Genomic DNA, 20,283 nt, shown 5'->3' with positions numbered 1-20,283 from the left:
TGTCATCCCCTGAGTCTGTGGATGGGCTGCCCACCCCACTCAATCCACTGCCATCCAGCCTGGGTTTCGACTTAGCTGGGCTGCTGGTGGATGGGGAGGGGGGTAGGAGTGGTGGCCAGTCGTGGAGGCTTTTTTATGCTGCTGTTTACCTGGATCAGCTCCCCTCGTGCGCGGTGAGGCTCTCTGCGGAGAGTAGGCCCGGGCGCCATGTTGGGACTCCCTGTCAGGTATCCTGGAATAGAAGTCTGTAAGACGCTGCGGTTTATCCGCTCCACAGCGCTTACCGGGCATGATCCCGAGGGGATGGGAAGGCTTTCCGCAGCCAGACGCTGCTTCCAGAAGGCACGGATGGTGCTGCTTTTTGCCGCTTGGGTCCCCTGTCACCGGAGCTCCGGGATTATGCGACCATCCACCGGAAAGAAGCTATTTTAAGCTACATACAGCATGGATTCATGCAAGACAGAAGTTGGCAAACCAATCTGATTTATTTTTATGAGGAGGTAAGCAACATATTGGACAGAGGAGTGGCTGTGGACATAGTATACTTGTATTTTGCAAAAGTGTTTGACACAGTTCCCACACAAGGCTCATCTGTAAGGTAAAGTCTACAGGCTTGGAAAGATCCGTTTGTCAATGGATAGAAAACTGGCTAAAAGACAGAATTGAGAGTGTAGTGGTTAATGTGTCTTACTCTGAGTGGTCTAAGGTTATCAGTGGTGTACCTCAAGGTTCAGTGTTGGGACCCTTGCTTTTTAATATATTTATAAATGATATAGGTTCTGGGATGAAAAGTACCATTTCAGTGTTTGCAGATGACACCAAGCTATGCAGTGGAATAATGTTCTTATAGGATGTCTCCAACTTACAAACCAACCTCAATGCACTGTTTAACCATTTAAGGACCACCCCACGTACATGTACTGCAGCAAGGTGGCCCTTAAGTGCATAATCATGTACCTGTATGTCATCCCTGTCACCAGGACTGGGTTGCGTGCACTGCAGGGGCCACACTCCCGCTGTGATTGGACACAGCGGGAGCCAATCAGTGGGTCTGGCAGCTGCAATGGCTGACGGCCACTCATGATCAATCTGAGGAGAGCCAGAACAGTGGTCTGCCTATGTAAACAAGTGTGATAGAGGAACATGGAGAACTTGTAATGGATCTCTGTTTTTCTCCAGTGTCAGCATTGTCCCCACAGTTAGAAAGCACTCCCTAAGAGCACACTTAACCCTTTGATCGGCCTTGATGTTAACCCCTTCAATGCCAGTGTCATTTTTTTTAGCACTGATAACTGTATTGGTGTCACTAGTCCCCAAAAAGTGTCACTTAGTGTAATATTTGTCTGCCGCAATGTCGCAGTCCTGCTAAAAATAAAAAATCCATGTTTGCCACCATTGATAGTAAAAAACTATTAAAAAAATAAAAAGTCCATAAAAACATCAAATAGTTTGACACTATAACTTTTGCACAAACCAATCAATATATACACTTATTGGGATTTTTTTTTTCCAAAAACATATAGCAGAATACATATTGGCCTAAATTGATGAAGACATTAGAGTTTATACATTTTTTTATTGGATTTTTTTTTTTGTTTAACTCTTTTTTTTTTATTAAATAGGTATCCATATACAGAGTTTACATATAAGTCTGGTACAATCATTTGACAAATAAGAACAAGGTAGCATATATCATGTGTTAGGGTCTGTTATAAGAATAAACAGAATTGTACAGAAATATCATATGACTTCGCTTAAGCAATCAATAGATCATCAGTAAACTTTACATCCAATCAATCTACATTCATTCGCTTCAGTAGTCTTCTCACACTCTGATATGTATGAATTTGAAAAACATAAATCAAACTAAAACCAATATATCAGAATACAACAAATAAACTAGCCAGCACTCCTTCAGTAGTGTGCCGTGCAAGTAGTAACAGATAGTTTCACTAGATTCAACCTGTGAACGACTTCCAAGGTAACCAGTTGCTATCAAATTTCCCTGCATTACCATCTCTATAGGCCAGGATTTTTTCGTATTCCATTACAGAGTTTAAGCAAGCTATAATGTTTTTAATAGATGGGGGATCTGGTGTCTTCCAATTGCTCAGTATCAGGGATTCTGCTGCTAGAAGGACATACATAATCACTGGTCTAAAATTTTTTGGGAATACAGTCAGGTCCATGCTTAATATATCCTGTTCTTTCCGGGGGTGTACCTTTTTTCCGGAAAGTTGAGAAATCATGATAAACACTTCCACCCAGAAGGGTTGTAAGCTTGGGCAAGCCCACAGCATATGCACCAAACTCCCAACCCTCCCACAACCTCTCCAACATAAATTAGAAGCACTTTTGGAAAATTTCGCTACAATGTACGGAGTGTAGTACCAACGTAGCAGAATCTTTTGCATTAGTTCGTCATAGTTCGAACATCTGGAGTACATATGGGTGTGTTTTATGGCCGTTCTCCATTAAAGATCTGTAAATTCCCTTCCTATTTCCTTTTCCCAACTAATAAATTGTGTAGATTTGGTAAATGCATCCTTAGAATTCAATGAGTTATAAAGCACTGAGATACCTTTTTGTTTCGGAGAACTGGAGTGTAAGTAAAGCCAGACTTTTTCAAGAACTGGAATACACACCGATTGAAATGTCTGAAAATATGAGGCCAGTTGTGTGTAGATAAAAAATTCGGAGTTAGGGAGTTGGAACTTCCTTTGTAAAATGTGGAATGGAAGAATATTACCCTCTGTGGTTATATCTGTCCAGTCTCCTAGATTACGAGACAACCAATGAGACAATCTAATGTTTGGTATTGTCCATTTTGTGACTTCCAGGGGTATTGGTACATTCTTGTTTGGATAGAATTCATCTCCCTTAGTTGCTATTTCTTTCCATGCCATAACCGAAGCTTGGATAGTGGGGTCATTAGGGATGTCAGTACGTTTGTCAATGAATGCTGCTATTAGGAGTGCCAATGCAGGCGAATCCCGTAGCCATAGTTTTTCCAGTCTGCACCATGGTTTGACCTACGTATCTGTGAACCAGTATCTCAATTGGTCTAAAATAAATTCAGTATAGTAGTCTTTCAATACTGGGATTCCCATACCCCCTGTGGATTTATGTCTATATTGCATATGAGGGGAGCACCTAGATTTCTTACCATCCCACACAAAATGCATTAGTTGTTTTTGTAGCTTAGCTAAAAAGGAGCGCGGGAGAGGGATGGGCAAAGCTCTGAAATAATAGGTTAACTTAGGAAGCACAAACATTTTGTAAGCCGCAATGCGGCCTGACCATGAAAGATAGAACTTCTGCAGTCTACTTATATCCTGTTGAAAGGAGTTTATCAGAGGAGCATAATTTTCCTTGTACAGTGAGTCAGTGGGGAATGTGAGGTTAACTCCTAGGTATTTAACCGAGGTAGCAGTCCACGGGTAGGGGAATTTACTTTTAAGATGTGTTTCCGTCGATGATTTAATGTTCATTCCTAAAATAATCGATTTGGACGTATTAATTTTGTAATATGACATTTTGCTAAATTCAGTGAGGACTGAGTGTGCTGCTGGCAGAGAGACTGTTGGGTTAGAAAGGGACAGTATAACGTCATCTGCAAACAAGGAGACCTTGTACTGACCCTCACCCGCACGAATGCCCTCAATGAGTTGGTCTTTGCTTAGTTTCTCCGCTAACGGCTCCATTATGAGGGCAAAAATAATAGGGGAAAGGGACAACCTTGCCTGGTCCCATTTGTTATATCAAAAGGCTTCGAGTACAAGCCTTCTGTGTATACATGGGCCGAGGGATGCGAGTAAAGGGCCAGCACAGCGTCTCGTATCGCACCTTCCACTCCAAATTTGGAAAGCACCCCACGTAGATATCCCCAGTGAATTCTATCAAAAGCCTTCTCCGCGTCTAGTGATAGAAGCAGAGAAGGTTCCTTTTTTTGCTCGACTAGGGACATAAGATTAATCATTCGCCTGGTAGTGTCAGTAGTGTGGCGGCCTGAAACAAAGCCCACCTGATCATAGTTAATTAACTTGGGAAGGATGGTTTTCAATCTATTTGCAATTAATTTAGCATGGAGTTTCACATCCACATTTAGAAGCGAGATCGGTCGAAAATTTTGCGGTACGTAGGGTTCTTTGCCCGGTTTAGGAAGGGTGATAATCGTCGTGATAAGCATTTCTGGGGGAAATGATGCTGCAGCAGTAGCTGCGTCAAATACTTGGGACAAATATGGTACCAAAGTGGAACTGAAAAGCTGGTAATTTTCAGACGAAAACCCGTCAGGGCTTGGAGCTTTGTTACGAGGGAGGTTGGCTATGGCATTCCTAATTTCTTGTAATGTAAAGGGTACGTTTAATTGTGTGAGGTCTTCTTTGGGGATTGTGGGCAATTTGATCGAATCTAGAAATGCGTTAATTGAAGACTCGGTAGGTTGGTGCATATCTGCATCTACTTGTAGATTGTACAATGACTCATAAAAGTCACTGAAAATATCTGCTATTTCTTTTGGGTTGGTGTGCTTCTTATTAGTTCTGGGGTCCATTAGAAAAGGCAGTTTTTGTTTGATAATTTTGTCCCTCACTTGGTCAGCCAACAGTTTGCTTGCCTTATTACCGTATCTATACATCTGGGCTTTTAGAGATCTGTATTGTTTGTCATGTTGTACAAGCAACAAAGTTCTCAATTCCTGCCTGGCCGCAAAAAAGATTCTCTCTGAGAGATTGAGTAGTTTGGCGCTTATTTTCAGTTTCCAACTTGTGTATTTTGTCTAGTAATCCATCTAATTTTTCCGCCCTTTGTTTCTTAATTTTACTGCTCAATTGTATAAGTAAACCTCTGATAAAGGCCTTGTGGGAGTTCCACAAGGTAAAGGGGTTGGATTCTGAGGGCGCGTTACGAGCGAAATAAGCAGTAAGTTCCTCCTCAATGAACTGTTTATGGCAGGGTTGTGACAGAGTGTAGATATCGTTCCTCCATCTGTTAGCCCTTTTTTCCAGGCGGTGATCCCCCACATCAACCGAAATCGGAGCATGGTCAGACCATGTGATGCAGTGGATCTCCGACCTAGAAATCTGCTGCAAAGTAAACGTATCAACCAAAAACATGTCTATACGAGAATAGCTGTGGTGAACATTCGAATAAAAGGTAAAATCTGTTTCGGATGCGTGTTGGCAGCGCCACACATCAAACAGATCTGATTGGGAGATGACATTTTCCAACGACACCCTTCTAGTTTGTTGTCTACTGTGTCCGGAAACATCCATTTCCCCTCCTGCGATCGCATTAAAGTCACCACACCACACTACTCTCCCTTGTTGTACCTTAGACACTTTTTTCCTTATTTTGTTCATAAAGGATAGTTGTTTGGTGTTAGGAGCGTATACATTAATCAAGGTGAGTCTTATATTATTAATTTCACATATCAATATAATATAGCGACCCAATACATCCAAATGCATTTCTATACATTTAAATTGTACTGTATTTTTTATGGCAATAGCCACTCCCCTTTTTTTAGATGAAAAACTGGCCAAGTATACATGGGGAAATTGCTTATTTTGAAATGTAGGTGTTTTGTGGGATGCAAAGCGGGTTTCTTGGAAACATATTATGTCACTACGAAGACGCTTAGCTTCTTTCCAAGCCAGCTGTCGTTTGAAAGGGCTGTTAATGCCCTTTACATTAAGGGATGTTATACGGAAGGGCATATTTATAAAGACCCCCTGCACTTACTTTAACTTAAATAGTTAGAGCAGAAATACTGCTTGCTTGTAGAAGCAGAGGGGTTCGGCAGAACCTCTCTGGGCATCTAAAACACTTAGAGGAGAGATATATTGTTAGGAACTTGTAGGGTACCCCTGGATGACTATCTTGGTCAGTATACTGAGACCTGTGTAGATCACTGTCGGAAAAGAAAAAAAGGTTAAACCGCAACACCACTAAGGGAAGTCAGATACGAACAAAGAAAAAATAACAAAACAATAATGAACTATGTCAAACCGAATCAGTCAACAGATACAATTCGCTGCGTAGTCAAGCGAATCGCTTTAAGATCAGTGCGGTGAGTTTACCGCTCTACTCAAGGGGGTATAAAGGTAACAGCAACAGTCTATCAAAGTATTCAGAAAAATGTAAATAGCTACATAACGGCTGGGCACTCAGGGGGAGGGTGGGGTGTGACCCCTAGTAACAAACTTGCTCGTGTCCATGGCTTGAACACGTTGACGATTGCGAAATCATCCTTGGTCTAAGTCATCTCCAGGCTCCGGGTCCAGGATCTGCCAGTCCTGTAGGAGTCACATACCTTCCTTCAGGGTAGAGATTAGATGTGTAGCATCCTCTTTAATGATCTGCAGTCTTGCAGGGTATATCCACCGATATGTTATGCGATGATTGTTTAGCACTTTCGTGATTGTGGACAGTTGCCTGCGTTGTTGCATCGTAAACGCTGATAAATCAGCAAAAAAGGACAGGTCCTGTAGATCTTCTGGTAAGGAATCTTTGCGTCTGGTTGCAGCCATAAACTGATCCTTAACCACTTAACGACCGCCGCATGCCATTGTACGTCATCACAATGGCATGTACAGGCACAAGCACGTACATGCTTGCCTTCCAGCGGGTGGGGGGTCCGATCGGACCCCCTCCCGCTGGATGTGGCGGTCCGTTTCGCTTCAGGAGCGATCCGGGTTGAGGGGATGGCCGTTGGTTTCTGGCCATCCCCTCTCGATTGCTCCTGGTGAATGAGAAGCTTCCTCCCATTGTGTATTGTATACACAGGCAGGGAGGAAGTGATGTCATTCTCCTCGGGGCGGTCTTTTTGACTAAAAGTAAGTGCACCAAACACTACACTGACACTAACTAACACACAGGCACACAAACCCCCCCCGATCACCCCCCCGATCGCCCCCCAATCCCCCCCCCCCCAGTCACAATGTCACTGATTGCAGTGATCATTTATTTACTGATTACTGCATTCAGTGTCAGTTGTAAAAGTAAAAAGTGTCAGGGCAGTTAGTGTTAGGTCCAGGGTAGCCCCCTACCACCCCCCAATAAAGATTTAACCCCCTTAGAGTTAACCCTTTCACCCCCTTTTGCCAGTGTCACTAATCGATCGTTTTTCTGATCGCTGCATTAGTGTCACTGGTGCCGCTAAGTAGCTAGTTATTTTTTTAGGTTCACCGCCAGGTTTTTATAGTGCTAGGTACCCCGATATACTACCCAATAATGGTTTTAACCCCCTGATTGCCCCTAATTAACCCTTTCACCCCCTTTTGCCAGTGTCACTAAGCGATCATTTTTCTGATCGCTGCATTAGTGTCGCTAGTGTCGCTAGGTAGCTAGTTTTTTTTTAGGTTCACCGCCAGGTTTTTATAGCGCTAGGTACCCCGATATACTACCCAATAACGGTTTTAACCCCCTGATTGCCCCTAGTTAACCCTTTCACCCCCTTTTGCCAGTGTCACTAAACGATCATTTTTCTGATTGCTGCATTAGTGTTGCTAGGGAGCTAGTTATTCTTTTAGGTTCACCGCCAGGTTTTTATATAGCGCCAGGGACCCCCATATACTACCTAATACAAATTTGAACCCCCTGATTGCCCCTAGTTAACCCTTTCACCAGTGATCACCGTATAAGTGTTACGGGTGACTCTGGTTAGTTAATAAGAATGGAAGAACCGCGCTATTCACCACCAGGAGTAGATAAACCCAAGCCTTAGCCGGATAGTAGGGATGAGCCGAACACCCCCCTGTTCGGTTCGCACCAGAACCTGCGAACAGACCTAAACTTCGTGTGAACTTTAGAACCCTATTAAAGTCTATGGGACTCGAACGTTCACAATCTAAAGTGCTCATTTTAAAGGGTAATATGAAAGTTACTGTCCTAAAAAGTGTTTGGGGACCTGGGTCCTGCCCCAGGGGACATGGATCAATGCAAAAAAAAGTTTTAAAAACGGCCGTTTTTTCAGGAGCAGTGATTTTAATAATGATTAAAGTGAAACAATAAAAGTCATCAGAAGGGGCGGGGTCACCCACACGTCACTGGGGAACCCCTGGCTTCCCTCTCCTGCGTCAGAGGGGCGGGGGGTCAGGTGACGGGTGGCCCCGCCCTCCCAATATAAGAAATGTCAGCGCTCGGCTCTCTGCAATGTCTCCGCAGTGGAGACAGAAGAAGGAGGTATGGACAGTGCTGGACTGAGAGATCCCCCGTCGCTGGATATGATCATCCATCGCTGGACCCCGGAGACCCGTCGCTGGATAGCAAGAGTGGATTAGCACCGCTGGAATTTTTTTTTTATTTTTTTTATTTTTAATAAAGGAATTTTTCAAAAGTGTGTTTGTCTTATTTAACCATTTTGACACTTTCTTTGTGAAATGGTAGGGGTACTTTTGTACCCCCTTACCATTTCAAACAGGGGGGGGGGCCGGGATCTGGGGGTCCCCTTGTTAAAGGGGGCTTCCAGATTCTGATAAGCCCCCCGCCCGCAGACCCTCACAACCAACGGCCAGGGTTGTGAGGATGAGGCCCTTGTCCTTATCAACATGGGGACAAGGTGCTTTGAGGGGTCACAGACCCCCAAAGCATCCTCCCAATGTTGAGGGTATGTGGCCTGGTACGGTTCAGGAGGGAGGGGGGGGCGCTCTCTCGTCCCCCCCTCTTTTCCTGCGGCCTGCCAGGTTGCGTGCTCGGATAAAGGGTCTGGTATGGATATTTAGGGGGACCCCCACGTCAATTTTTTTTTAAAATTTGATGTGGGGTTCCCCTTAATATCCATATCAGACCTGAAGGGTCTGGTATGGATATTTGGGGGGACCCCCACGTCAATTTTTTTTTTTAATTTGACACGGGGTTCCCCTTAATATCCATGTCAGACCTGAAGGGCCTTTTGATTGAATTTAGGGGAACCCCCACGCTTTTTTTTTTTTTTTAATCAATGAATGAATGAATTGTCGGCTAATACAGAGAACACTCATTGAGTGTTCTCTGTATTACGGAGACCCGACAATTTAGCCGCAAGTGAATTTAAAAGACTTTTTTTCCTGCACAAATGACACTTTGTGCAGCGACAGTTCTAAGCACCAGAAACATGCGCCCCTTCACAGGCATACTATAGATAACCCCCAGCTACGAAATTTAAAGGAATATTACACTTTTATTGTTTCACTTTAATCATTATTAAAATCACTGCTCCTGAAAAAACGGCCATTTTTAAATCTTTTTTTTGCATTGATCCATGTCCCCTGGGGCAGGACCCAGGTCCCCAAACACTTTTTAGGACAGTAACCTGCATATTACCCTTTAAAATGAGCACTTTAGATTTCTCCCATAGACTTGTATAGGGTGTTCCGGCTTTTCGAATTTGCTGCGAACAGCCCAAATTGTTCACTGTTCGCTGAACGGGCGAACAGGCAATGTTCGAGTAGAACATGAGTTCGACTCGAACTCGAAGCTCATCCCTACCGGATAGATATAAATCCTCTATATGTCTAGTATACCTGTATGTAAAACTCTATATAGGCTGCTGCCCCCCGAAGAAAAGGAATCCCCTAATAGGGGTTCTTTTAAGAATGAAAATAATATAGCAACCGGGGTAAAATGGCGCTACCTAAAACCAGGCTCTCATTCCATCTGGACTCATAAAGGGTAGATGTAGGTGAAAACCAGGGTTTTTAACCAAAGAACCCAATAGCCTCCCTAAACCTTATACTAATGAACCCAGGAATAAATGCAGAAAAAACACAGCTTCACCCAGAAAATGTTATATCAAACAATATGTGTAATATGTCTCCAAACCAGCAGGAATACTGGTTTCAAGAACTGAAATTCTAATATCAGGGACTAATAATCAAACAAATTAAATAATATGTCTCCAAACCAACGGAGATTCTGATGTCAAAAACTGATAATGCTAACTGTGATTCATCACAGAAACATATCAGTGCTGAAATAGGCCAAAAAACTCCCCACTGAGTATAATGCAACAACCTCAATCCCAAAAAAACTCCAAAATTTAACCAAAAAATCGTAAGATCCCACGTGTACCAAACTCCATGTATGACCCACTGCGATTATAACTCAAGTCGCATATATGCAAACATATATATAAAATGTGTCATTCAATAGTAAACCTATTAACCTAAAATCCCATAAGTACACTATACCAGTGTTTAGTGACAAAGTGTATATATAATGTATCAGTCAATAATAAACCTAAAAACCTGAAATCACATAAGTACACTATATCAGTGTTTGGTGACAAAAATCTATACCCAATAACTAAATGTGAAAAAATGTGCAAACACTCAGAAACCAAAAAACATGACAAACCCAAAATAAAAAATGTGTATATCTATACACACAGGGGGTAATATGAAACTTGATAATATAGCACGACCCCTAGTGATGAAAACCCAAAGAGATGCTCTAAAACATAAAAAACTTATAAATATGTGAAAAATACAAAATACAAATAGAAATAAAAAAAAAAAAAAATAAAAAAAAAAATTAATTCATAATAAAGTGCAGAAAAATGTATAAAAATATATGGTAAATAACAAGAAAAAAATATTAAATGAGTCCCAAATAAATGTTCATTAGTGCAAATCCAGAAAAAATTCAGAAAAAAATTCCATAAAGTGACTTTAGTGCTTCCTGTGCAATCTTCACCGTGACTTCTGTGCTCCCCCACCAGGAACCCCACTCACCAGAAGTATGTACCCCTGCAGGGGTTGTTCGCCTTTAAGATCAATCTCCGAATATCCGGTTCTTTACTTCATAATTGGTGACTGAACATATTCCAACATGGATTCCATATATCCTCATAAGAAAAAAATGGGAGCCTCCATAGTGTAAACCATATAAAAATTGATTTATTTGCACAAAAAAATAAAAATATATAAAAACAGCCGTAAAAAACAAAAGGACAAAACAAAAAATGAAAAATACTGAATATAACCACAACTCTCATGTATTGAGATACACTGTGGAAACACAGTCCACCAAGGGATTAATATAATGATCCCCCCAAATGTTCCGGAATTGCTCCAGAAAATGCCATAAAAAATATGTATATCTTAATTAGAAGAACAAACGCTGATGTAATCTCTGTCTTAGGGGAACCAGAAAAACCTCCTACTAGGGAAATAAAAACATCGGGATAGAAATAAGAACCCCCCTAATTAGGGTACTTCTGCCGGAATTTGTCCTGTAAAGGTGGTGAGTCTTAGCTGTGTTCCCCCCTGGGATAGAGTCTTTATCGCGTAGTGTTCAAAAAATCTCCTCGGAAGCCGTACGGTGGATACGCGGTTTGCGCTCCACCTGCGTTCCAACCACCGACGGCAACCCGGAAGTGACGTAATCAGCGTAGCTCCGTCGAACGCGTTTCGTCATTGACGTCTTCAGCGGCGGTGCTGCGCTCCCACGTCCCATATGTTATATAGAAAAATCCCAGATGATCTAATTGGTCGTTGCTCAGGTAGAAGACCCAATAAGGCAACAGCGGAAAAACTTGGTGTACGAGCGAACATGCAATCTTCCCACACAGATGGCAGTCCGCTCACACAAATGGACAATCATCTCCCCCTACAAAGCGAACGAATACGGCAGCATTCTCCCAATGCGACCCAATAAAAACGCATCCGCTCCTGAGGTTTCAGAAGGCATCGGGGGCATATTCTATACACCTGAAAGTAAAATTGCCCAGCTCATATATGGCAATATTAAAACGAAATCAGTCTCACAATCAATTTCAAATTGTCATTTTTAATCACCATTCAGGTCTATTAGCCCAAAGGGTGATCTATCCCATGGGGGAATCCAGCAATAATTTTACTACTCCTTTCTTTATAAACCTTAATGGCCCTTGATGGTTTTATGAACATTTTTAAAAAACATCATTAAAAAACATTTAGAATAAAAGCACAGCCATTTAAGGATAACCTCCAGGAGGTTCAATATTTAAGGAATATTTAAAGGGAAACCTTATATCTATCTCATTGCAATTCAGCTATTATGCAGTAAAAATGGTAATAACTGTTTATAAATGTTATACAAAAAGCAATATTAAAAATAATAATAATAATAACACCATTTAGGAGTCATTTCCAGGAAATCATTTACTTATTAAGACTAAGGGGATTTGTAAACGGTAATTATTTAAGGAGAAACCTCTATGTATCACAATACTAATTATTTAAGGAGAAAGGTAATTATTTAAGGAGAAACCTCTATGTATCACAATACAATCCAGCTATTATGCAGTAAAACTAACCATATGCAGGTTAGTTAGTATTTCCTTTCTACATCATATTGTAATCCAACCATTATACAGCCAAAAAATTTTTTTTTATATATGCAAATTAGTATTTCTTCTCTCCATACCATATGGACTCAGGGTAGCAAACGGGAAACGAAAATAGAGATGTTACACAAAAAATTAACTACAGAATTGTTTATATATAAAAGAGAGTAGGGGAACCAAAATCTAAACCATCAATACTCATATCTATAGAACTATACGTCAAAAATGCATACATACATACGCATGAATATACATGCATATACATATACATGGATACGTACACGCATTCCCTTGCATGCACAAGCGCGCCTCCACGCACTTTAATCGGAATCCCAGAGGAGGAACCGAGGAGGAAGATGGAACCCATCCATACCAATCTCCAATAATCAAAAACAGTCGCGAAAAATGAAACAAGCGAACAGAATTAGTGTATCTAAAACCCAATGATACAGAATACCATTACTCAACATCCTACAACATCATTCACCATAATGTCAAGAATTAGAGATATAAATTAAGACTATAACTGATTAGTAGGGGGCACATACCACTTAATAATGTGGGACACCCCTCAGGAAAAGAAAAAACAGAAAAAACCTATGGGTTGGCTATGAAACAGTTCAGGTCTATATCCAGGTTCAGGCCCCATGGCACCAGAGACCCCAACCTGTATATCCAAGCGGTTTCGTTCTGCGAGATGAGGGTGGTTTTATTACCTCCCCTCCAATTGCCTTTCACGCAATCTATCCCATAGAATATTAAACCAGAAGGGTCTCTTTGATGGAATTCATCAAAGTGACGGGAAAGGTTATGATTTGGAAACCCTTTCTTAATATTGTTGATATGTTCCCTAATCCTAACGAAAAGGGGACGAGTGGTCCTACCCACATACTGTAAATTACATGGGCATTCTATAACATATGTTACATGTGTGCTCCGACAAGTGATTAATTCTTTTATTCTGTACTCCTTATAATCTGTCTTTGCTTTGAACGTTTCTTTTCTCCGCGGCTGTTTCTTGCTAACTTTACATGGAAGACATTTCTGGCATCTATAGAAACCCTTCAAATCGTTGAATATTTTTATTTGTCTTGGTGGATCAATAGCATTATGTACTAGGAAAGAACGTAGGGTGGGGGCCCTTTTATATACAAAAAGAGGCTTTTTAGGGAGGACTTTAGATAATATTTTGTCTTCTTGAAGTATAGGCCAATATTTCTTGATAATTTTTTCTAGATCTCTGTATTGAGTGCTAAACCCAGTAATAAATGCCAATTCCCTTTTTTCCTCTTTCTTCTTTTGTTTCTCTAGTAACGATTTCCTCTCTAAACCTCCGATGTTATTCTTTAGTTGGAGTAGGGGTTCCGACTTATATCCTTTCTCTTGAAATCTCTCTATGATCAAGTCTGCTTGGCGATGGTAATCTTCCGTAGAGTGACAATTTCTTCTCAGTCTTAGCAGCTGACCCTTCGGAATGTTGTTTTTCCACTTGGGGTGGTGACAACTGGTAATCGGGATGTAGCTGTTTCTATCCGTTGTTTTGAAAAAGGTCTTAGTACTAAAAATCCCATCTTTCTTGGAGATTTGGAGGTCTAGATAATCAACACTATCTTCGCTATATTTGCCAGTGAAGGTCAACCCATATACGTTGTTATCGAGATTGTTCAGGAATACATCAAGATCCGCCGAGGTACCATCCCATAATAGGATGAGGTCGTCTATATATCTACGGTAGAACCTCAACTGAGGTATATTTCTACCATAGATATACTCTTCCTCCCACATGTTCATCATGAGATTCGCCACACTGGGAGCATAGCGAGCTCCCATGGCCACCCACTTCGTTTGAACATAATATTTCTGATCATACCAAAAATAATTGCAACTCATTGCCAACTCCAATCCTTCAATGATGTATTCAACTTGTTCTTGTCGCATATCTGTATTCTCATATAAAGCCTTTTCAACCCCCAGTAGCCCATCCTGCTGTATTATACCGCCGCTGAAGACGTCAATGACGAAACGCGTTCGACGGAGCTACGCTGATTACGTCACTTCCGGGTTGCCGTCGGTGGTTGGAACGCAGGTGGAGCGCAAACCGCGTATCCACCGTACGGCTTCCGAGGAGATTTTTTGAACACTACGCGATAAAGACTCTATCCCAGGGGGGAACACAGCTAAGACTCACCACCTTTACAGGACAAATTCCGGCAGAAGTACCCTAATTAGGGGGGTTCTTATTTCTATCCCGATGTTTTTATTTCCCTAGTAGGAGGTTTTTCTGGTTCCCCTAAGACAGAGATTACATCAGCGTTTGTTCTTCTAATTAAGATATACATATTTTTTATGGCATTTTCTGGAGCAATTCCGGAACATTTGGGGGGATCATTATATTAATCCCTTGGTGGACTGTGTTTCCACAGTGTATCTCAATACATGAGAGTTGTGGTTATATTCAGTATTTTTCATTTTTTGTTTTGTCCTTTTGTTTTTTACGGCTGTTTTTATATATTTTTATTTTTTTGTGCAAATAAATCAATTTTTATATGGTTTACACTATGGAGGCTCCCATTTTTTTCTTATGAGGATATATGGAATCCATGTTGGAATATGTTCAGTCACCAATTATGAAGTAAAGAACCGGATATTCGGAGATTGATCTTAAAGGCGAACAACCCCTGCAGGGGTACATACTTCTGGTGAGTGGGGTTCCTGGTGGGGGAGCACAGAAGTCACGGTGAAGATTGCACAGGAAGCACTAAAGTCACTTTATGGAATTTTTTTCTGAATTTTTTCTGGATTTGCACTAATGAACATTTATTTGGGACTCATTTAATATTTTTTTCTTGTTATTTACCATATATTTTTATACATTTTTCTGCACTTTATTATGAATTAATTTTTTTTTTTATTTATTTATTTTTTTATTTCTATTTGTATTTTGTATTTTTCACATATTTATAAGTTTTTTATGTTTTAGAGCATCTCTTTGGGTTTTCATCACTAGGGGTCGTGCTATATTATCAAGTTTCATATTACCCCCTGTGTGTATAGATATACACATTTTTTATTTTGGGTTTGTCATGTTTTTTGGTTTCTGAGTGTTTGCACATTTTTTCACATTTAGTTATTGGGTATAGATTTTTGTCACCAAACACTGATATAGTGTACTTATGTGATTTCAGGTTTTTAGGTTTATTATTGACTGATACATTATATATACACTTTGTCACTAAACACTAGACATGTGCATTCGTTTTCGTCCGAATGCATTTTCGTCCGAATTTCAGCTATTTTCGTTTTCGTTTTGACAAACGATAACGAAAGCACAAAATCCGAAAAACGAAAGATCCGACATAAATAAATGCTTTATTTTCGTTTTCATTGTTACAACAGTTCGATATAGAATAGGAGATTCGACATGACTCTGACGATAACAATCTGTCTATAGAACCTGTGGTCGAATGTGCTTAACCTTACCTCTATTAGTCCAAGATTATATAGAGAAAATATTCGACAGAGAAAAAAGATTTGACAGAGAGAAAAGATTCTGCAAGTTACTGTCCTAAAAAGTGTTTGGGGACCCGGGTCCTGCCCCAGGGGACATGTATCAATGCAAAAAAAAGTTTTAAAAACGGCCGTTTTTTCGGGAGCAGTGATTTTAATAATGATTAAAGTGAAACAATAAAAGTGTAATATTCCTTTAAATTTCGTAGGGGGGGGGTTGTCTATAGTATGCCTGTGAAGGGGCGCATGTTTCCCGTGCTTAGAATTGTCCCTGCACAAAGTGTCATTTATGCAGGAAAAAAAGTCCTTTAAAATCACTCGCAGCTATAATGAATTGTCGGCTCCCGTAATACAGAGAACACTCATTGAAAGTCATTGATAAAAAAAAAAAAAAAAAAAATAAAAAAAAAAGCGTGGGGGTCCCCCAAATTCAATTTCCAGGCCCTTCAGGTCTGGTATGGATATTAAGGGGAACCCTGCCTCAAATTTAAGAAAAAATTTGACGTGGGGTTCCCCCTAAATATCCATAACCAGACCCTTCAGGTCTGGTATGGATATTAAGGGGAACCCCGCATCAAATTTAAAAAAAATTTGACATGGGGTTCCCCCTAAAAATCCATACCAGACCCTTTATCCGAGCACGCAACCTGGCAGGCCGCAGGAAAAGAGGGGGGGACGAGAGAGCGGCCCCCCCTCCCTCCTGAACCGTACCAGGCCACATGCCCTCAACATTGGGAGGATGCTTTGGGGGTCCGTGACCCCTCAAAGCACCTTGTCCCCATGTTGATGAGGACAAGGGCCTCATCCCCACAACCCTGGCCGGTGGTTGTGGAGGTCTGCGGGCGGGGGGCTTATCAGAATCTGGAAGCCCCCTTTAACAAGGGGACCCCCAGATCCCGGCCCCCCCCCTGTTTGAAATGGTAAGGGGGTACAAAAGTACCCCTACCATTTCACAAAGAAAGTGTAAAAAATGGTTAAATAAAACAAACACACTTTTGAAAAATTCCTTTATTAAAAATAAAAAAAAGATTCCAGCGGCGGTAATCCACTCTTGCTATCCAGCGACGGACGGTCAGCTCTCCATCGATGTCTAATGTCATCCAGCGCAGCGCAGCATCCTTCTTCTGTCTCCGTGGAGGAGACACTACAGACATTCCGGCGGCTTGACGTTTCTTATATAGGGTGGGCGGGGCCACCCATCACCTGACCCCGCCCCCCTCTGACGCAAGGGGAAACCCGGGGTTCCCTGTGACGTAGGGGTGACCCGCACCCCTCTGATGTAACACAGGCAGGTTTCCGTTACATCAGAGGGGGGCGGGGTCACCCATACGTCACGGGGAACCCCGGGTTTCCCCTTGCGTCAGAGGGGGGCGGGGTCAGGTGACGGGTGGCCCCGCCCTCCGTATATAAGAAACGTCAGCGCCGGAATGCCTCCAGTGTCTCCGTGGAGGAGACAGAAGAAGGATGCTGCGCTGCGCTGGATGACATTAGACATCGATGGAGAGCTGACCGTCCGTCGCTGGATAGCAAGAGTGGATTACCGCCGCTGGAATCTTTTTTTATTTTTAATAAAGGAATTTTTAAAAAGTGTGTTTGTTTTATTTAACCATTTTTTACACTTTCTTTGTGAAATGGTAGGGGTACTTTTGTACCCCCTTACCATTTCAAACAGGGGGGGGGCCGGGATCTGGGGGTCCCCTTGTTAAAGGGGGCTTCCAGATTCTGATAAGCCCCCCGCCCGCAGACCTCCACAACCACCGGCCAGGGTTGTGGGGATGAGGCCCTTGTCCTCATCAACATGGGGACAAGGTGCTTTGAGGGGTCACGGACCCCCAAAGCATCCTCCCAATGTTGAGGGCATGTGGCCTGGTACGGTTCAGGAGGGAGGGGGGGCCGCTCTCTCGTCCCCCCCTCTTTTCCTGCGGCCTGCCAGGTTGCGTGCTCGGATAAAGGGTCTGGTATGGATTTTTAGGGGGAACCCCACGTCAATTTTTTTTTTAATTTGACGCGGGTTTCCCCTTAATATCCATACCAGACCTGAAGGGTCTGGTTATGGATATTTAGGGGGAACCCCACGTCAAATTTTTTCTTAAATTTGAGGCAGGGTTCTCCTTAATATCCATACCAGACCTGAAGGGCCTGGTAATTGAATTTGGGGGACCCCCACGCTTTTTTTTTTATTTATTTATTTATTTATTTTTTTATCAATGACTTTCAATGAGTGTTCTCTGTATTACGGAGCCGACAATTCATTATAGCTGCGAGTGATTTTAAAGGACTTTTTTTCCTGCATAAATGACACTTTGTGCAGGGACAATTCTAAGCACGGGAAACATGCGCCCCTTCACAGGCATACTATAGACAACCCCCCCCTACGAAATTTAAAGGAATATTACACTTTTATTGTTTCACTTTAATCATTATTAAAATCACTGCTCCCGAAAAAACGGCCGTTTTTAAAACTTTTTTTTGCATTGATACATGTCCCCTGGGGCAGGACCCGGGTCCCCAAACACTTTTTAGGACAGTAACTTGCAAATTAGCCTTTAAAATTAGCACTTTAGATTTTGAACGTTGGAGTCCCATAGACTTTAATAGGGTTCTAAAGTATGCTATATAGTTAGCTCCGTCGAATCTTCTTTATACATTCGACAGACACCATAAGCCTTCCAAGACAGATTCGACCGTAATTCATGTGGATTTTCGGACGAATGCAATTTTTGAACGAAAAACGAAATAAATAAAAACGAATTTCGGGAGTAACTAAATAAATTAAGTTTTCAGACGAAAACGAAATTCCGAAACGAAATATTTTACTCTGCACATGTCTACTAAACACTGGTATAGTGTACTTATGGGATTTTAGGTTAATAGGTTTACTATTGAATGACACATTTTATATATATGTTTGCATATATGCGACTTGAGTTATAATCGCAGTGGGTCATACATGGAGTTTGGTACACGTGGGATCTTACGATTTTTTGGTTAAATTTTGGAGTTTTTTTGGGATTGAGGTTGTTGCATTATACTCAGTGGGGAGTTTTTTGGCCTATTTCAGCACTGATATGTTTCTGTGATGAATCACAGTTAGCATTATCAGTTTTTGACATCAGAATCTCCGTTGGTTTGGAGACACATTATTTAATTTGTTTGATTATTAGTCCCTGATATTAGAATTTCAGTTCTTGAAACCAGTATTCCTGCTGGTTTGGAGACATATTACACATATTGTTTGATATAACATTTTCTGGGTGAAGCTGTGTTTTTTCTGCATTTATTCCTGGGTTCATTAGTATAAGGTTTAGGGAGGCTATTGGGTTCTTTGGTTAAAAACCCTGGTTTTCACCTACATCTACCCTTTATGAGTCCAGATGGAATGAGAGCCTGGTTTTAGGTAGCGCCATTTTACCCCGGTTGCTATATTATTTTGACTCTGGTTAGTTAGCTTGCTTTTTATAGCATCAGGGCACCCACCATTTATTACCCAATAAAGGTTTAACCCCCTGATCACCCAGAGGGTGATATCAATTAGGTTTTAGGGTCGGGGTCTGAGTCGCCCCAGGCAGCACTAGGCTAGTGCCAGTACCGCTAACACCCACGCGCAAAGCATACACCTCCCGTAGTGGTATAGAATCTGAACAGATCAATATCTGATCTGATCAGATCTATACTAGCGTCCCCAGCAGTTTAGGGTTCCAAAAAAACACATTGTTAGCGGGATCAGCCCAGATACCTGCTAGCACCTGCGTTTTGCCCCTCCGCCCAGCCCACCCAAGTGCAGTATCGATCGATCGCTGTCACTTACAAAACACTAAACGCATAACTGCAGCGATCGCAGAGTCAGGCCTAATCCCTGCGATCGCTAACAGTTTTTTTTTTTTGGTAGCGTTTTATATTTAAATCCGGAAGGCAGCGCTTGGTTTTCGGGGTCCCATACGTGGCTAGGCTCCCAAAAAGTCCCCCACATGTGGTATCCCCGTACTCGGGAGAAGCAGCAAAATTTATTTTGGGGTGTAATTTGACTTATCCCCATAGAATGTGTGAGCAATATATCATTTAGTGACAACTTTGTGCAAAAAAAAAAATTGTAATATTCCTGCAACTTGTGGCAAAATATTAAATATTTCATGGACTCAACATGCCTCTCAGTAAATATCTTGGGGTGTCTACTTTCCAAAATGGGGTCATTTGGGGGGGGGGGGGGTTGTGTTATTTTGGCATTTTATGGCCTTCGAAACTGTGATAGGTAGTGAGGAGTGAAATCAAAAATTTGCACCCTTAGAAACCCTGAAGGCAGTGATTGGTTTTCGGGGTGCCGTACGCAGCTAGACTCCCAAAAAGTCCCACATATGTGGTATCTCCGTACTCAGGAGAAGCAACAGAATATATTTTGGGGTGCAATTCCACATATAACTATGGCATGTGTGAGTAATATATCATTTAGTGACAACTTTTTGTAAACT

Source organism: Lithobates pipiens, unplaced genomic scaffold (assembly GCF_037356315.1).
Source record: "Lithobates pipiens isolate NorthernLeopardFrog02 unplaced genomic scaffold, aLitPip1_a1.2 Scaffold_16, whole genome shotgun sequence".
NCBI lineage: Eukaryota > Metazoa > Chordata > Amphibia > Anura > Ranidae > Lithobates > Lithobates pipiens.
The sequence above is the reverse complement of the archived record's forward strand: the minus strand, read 5'-3'. Positions refer to the sequence as shown.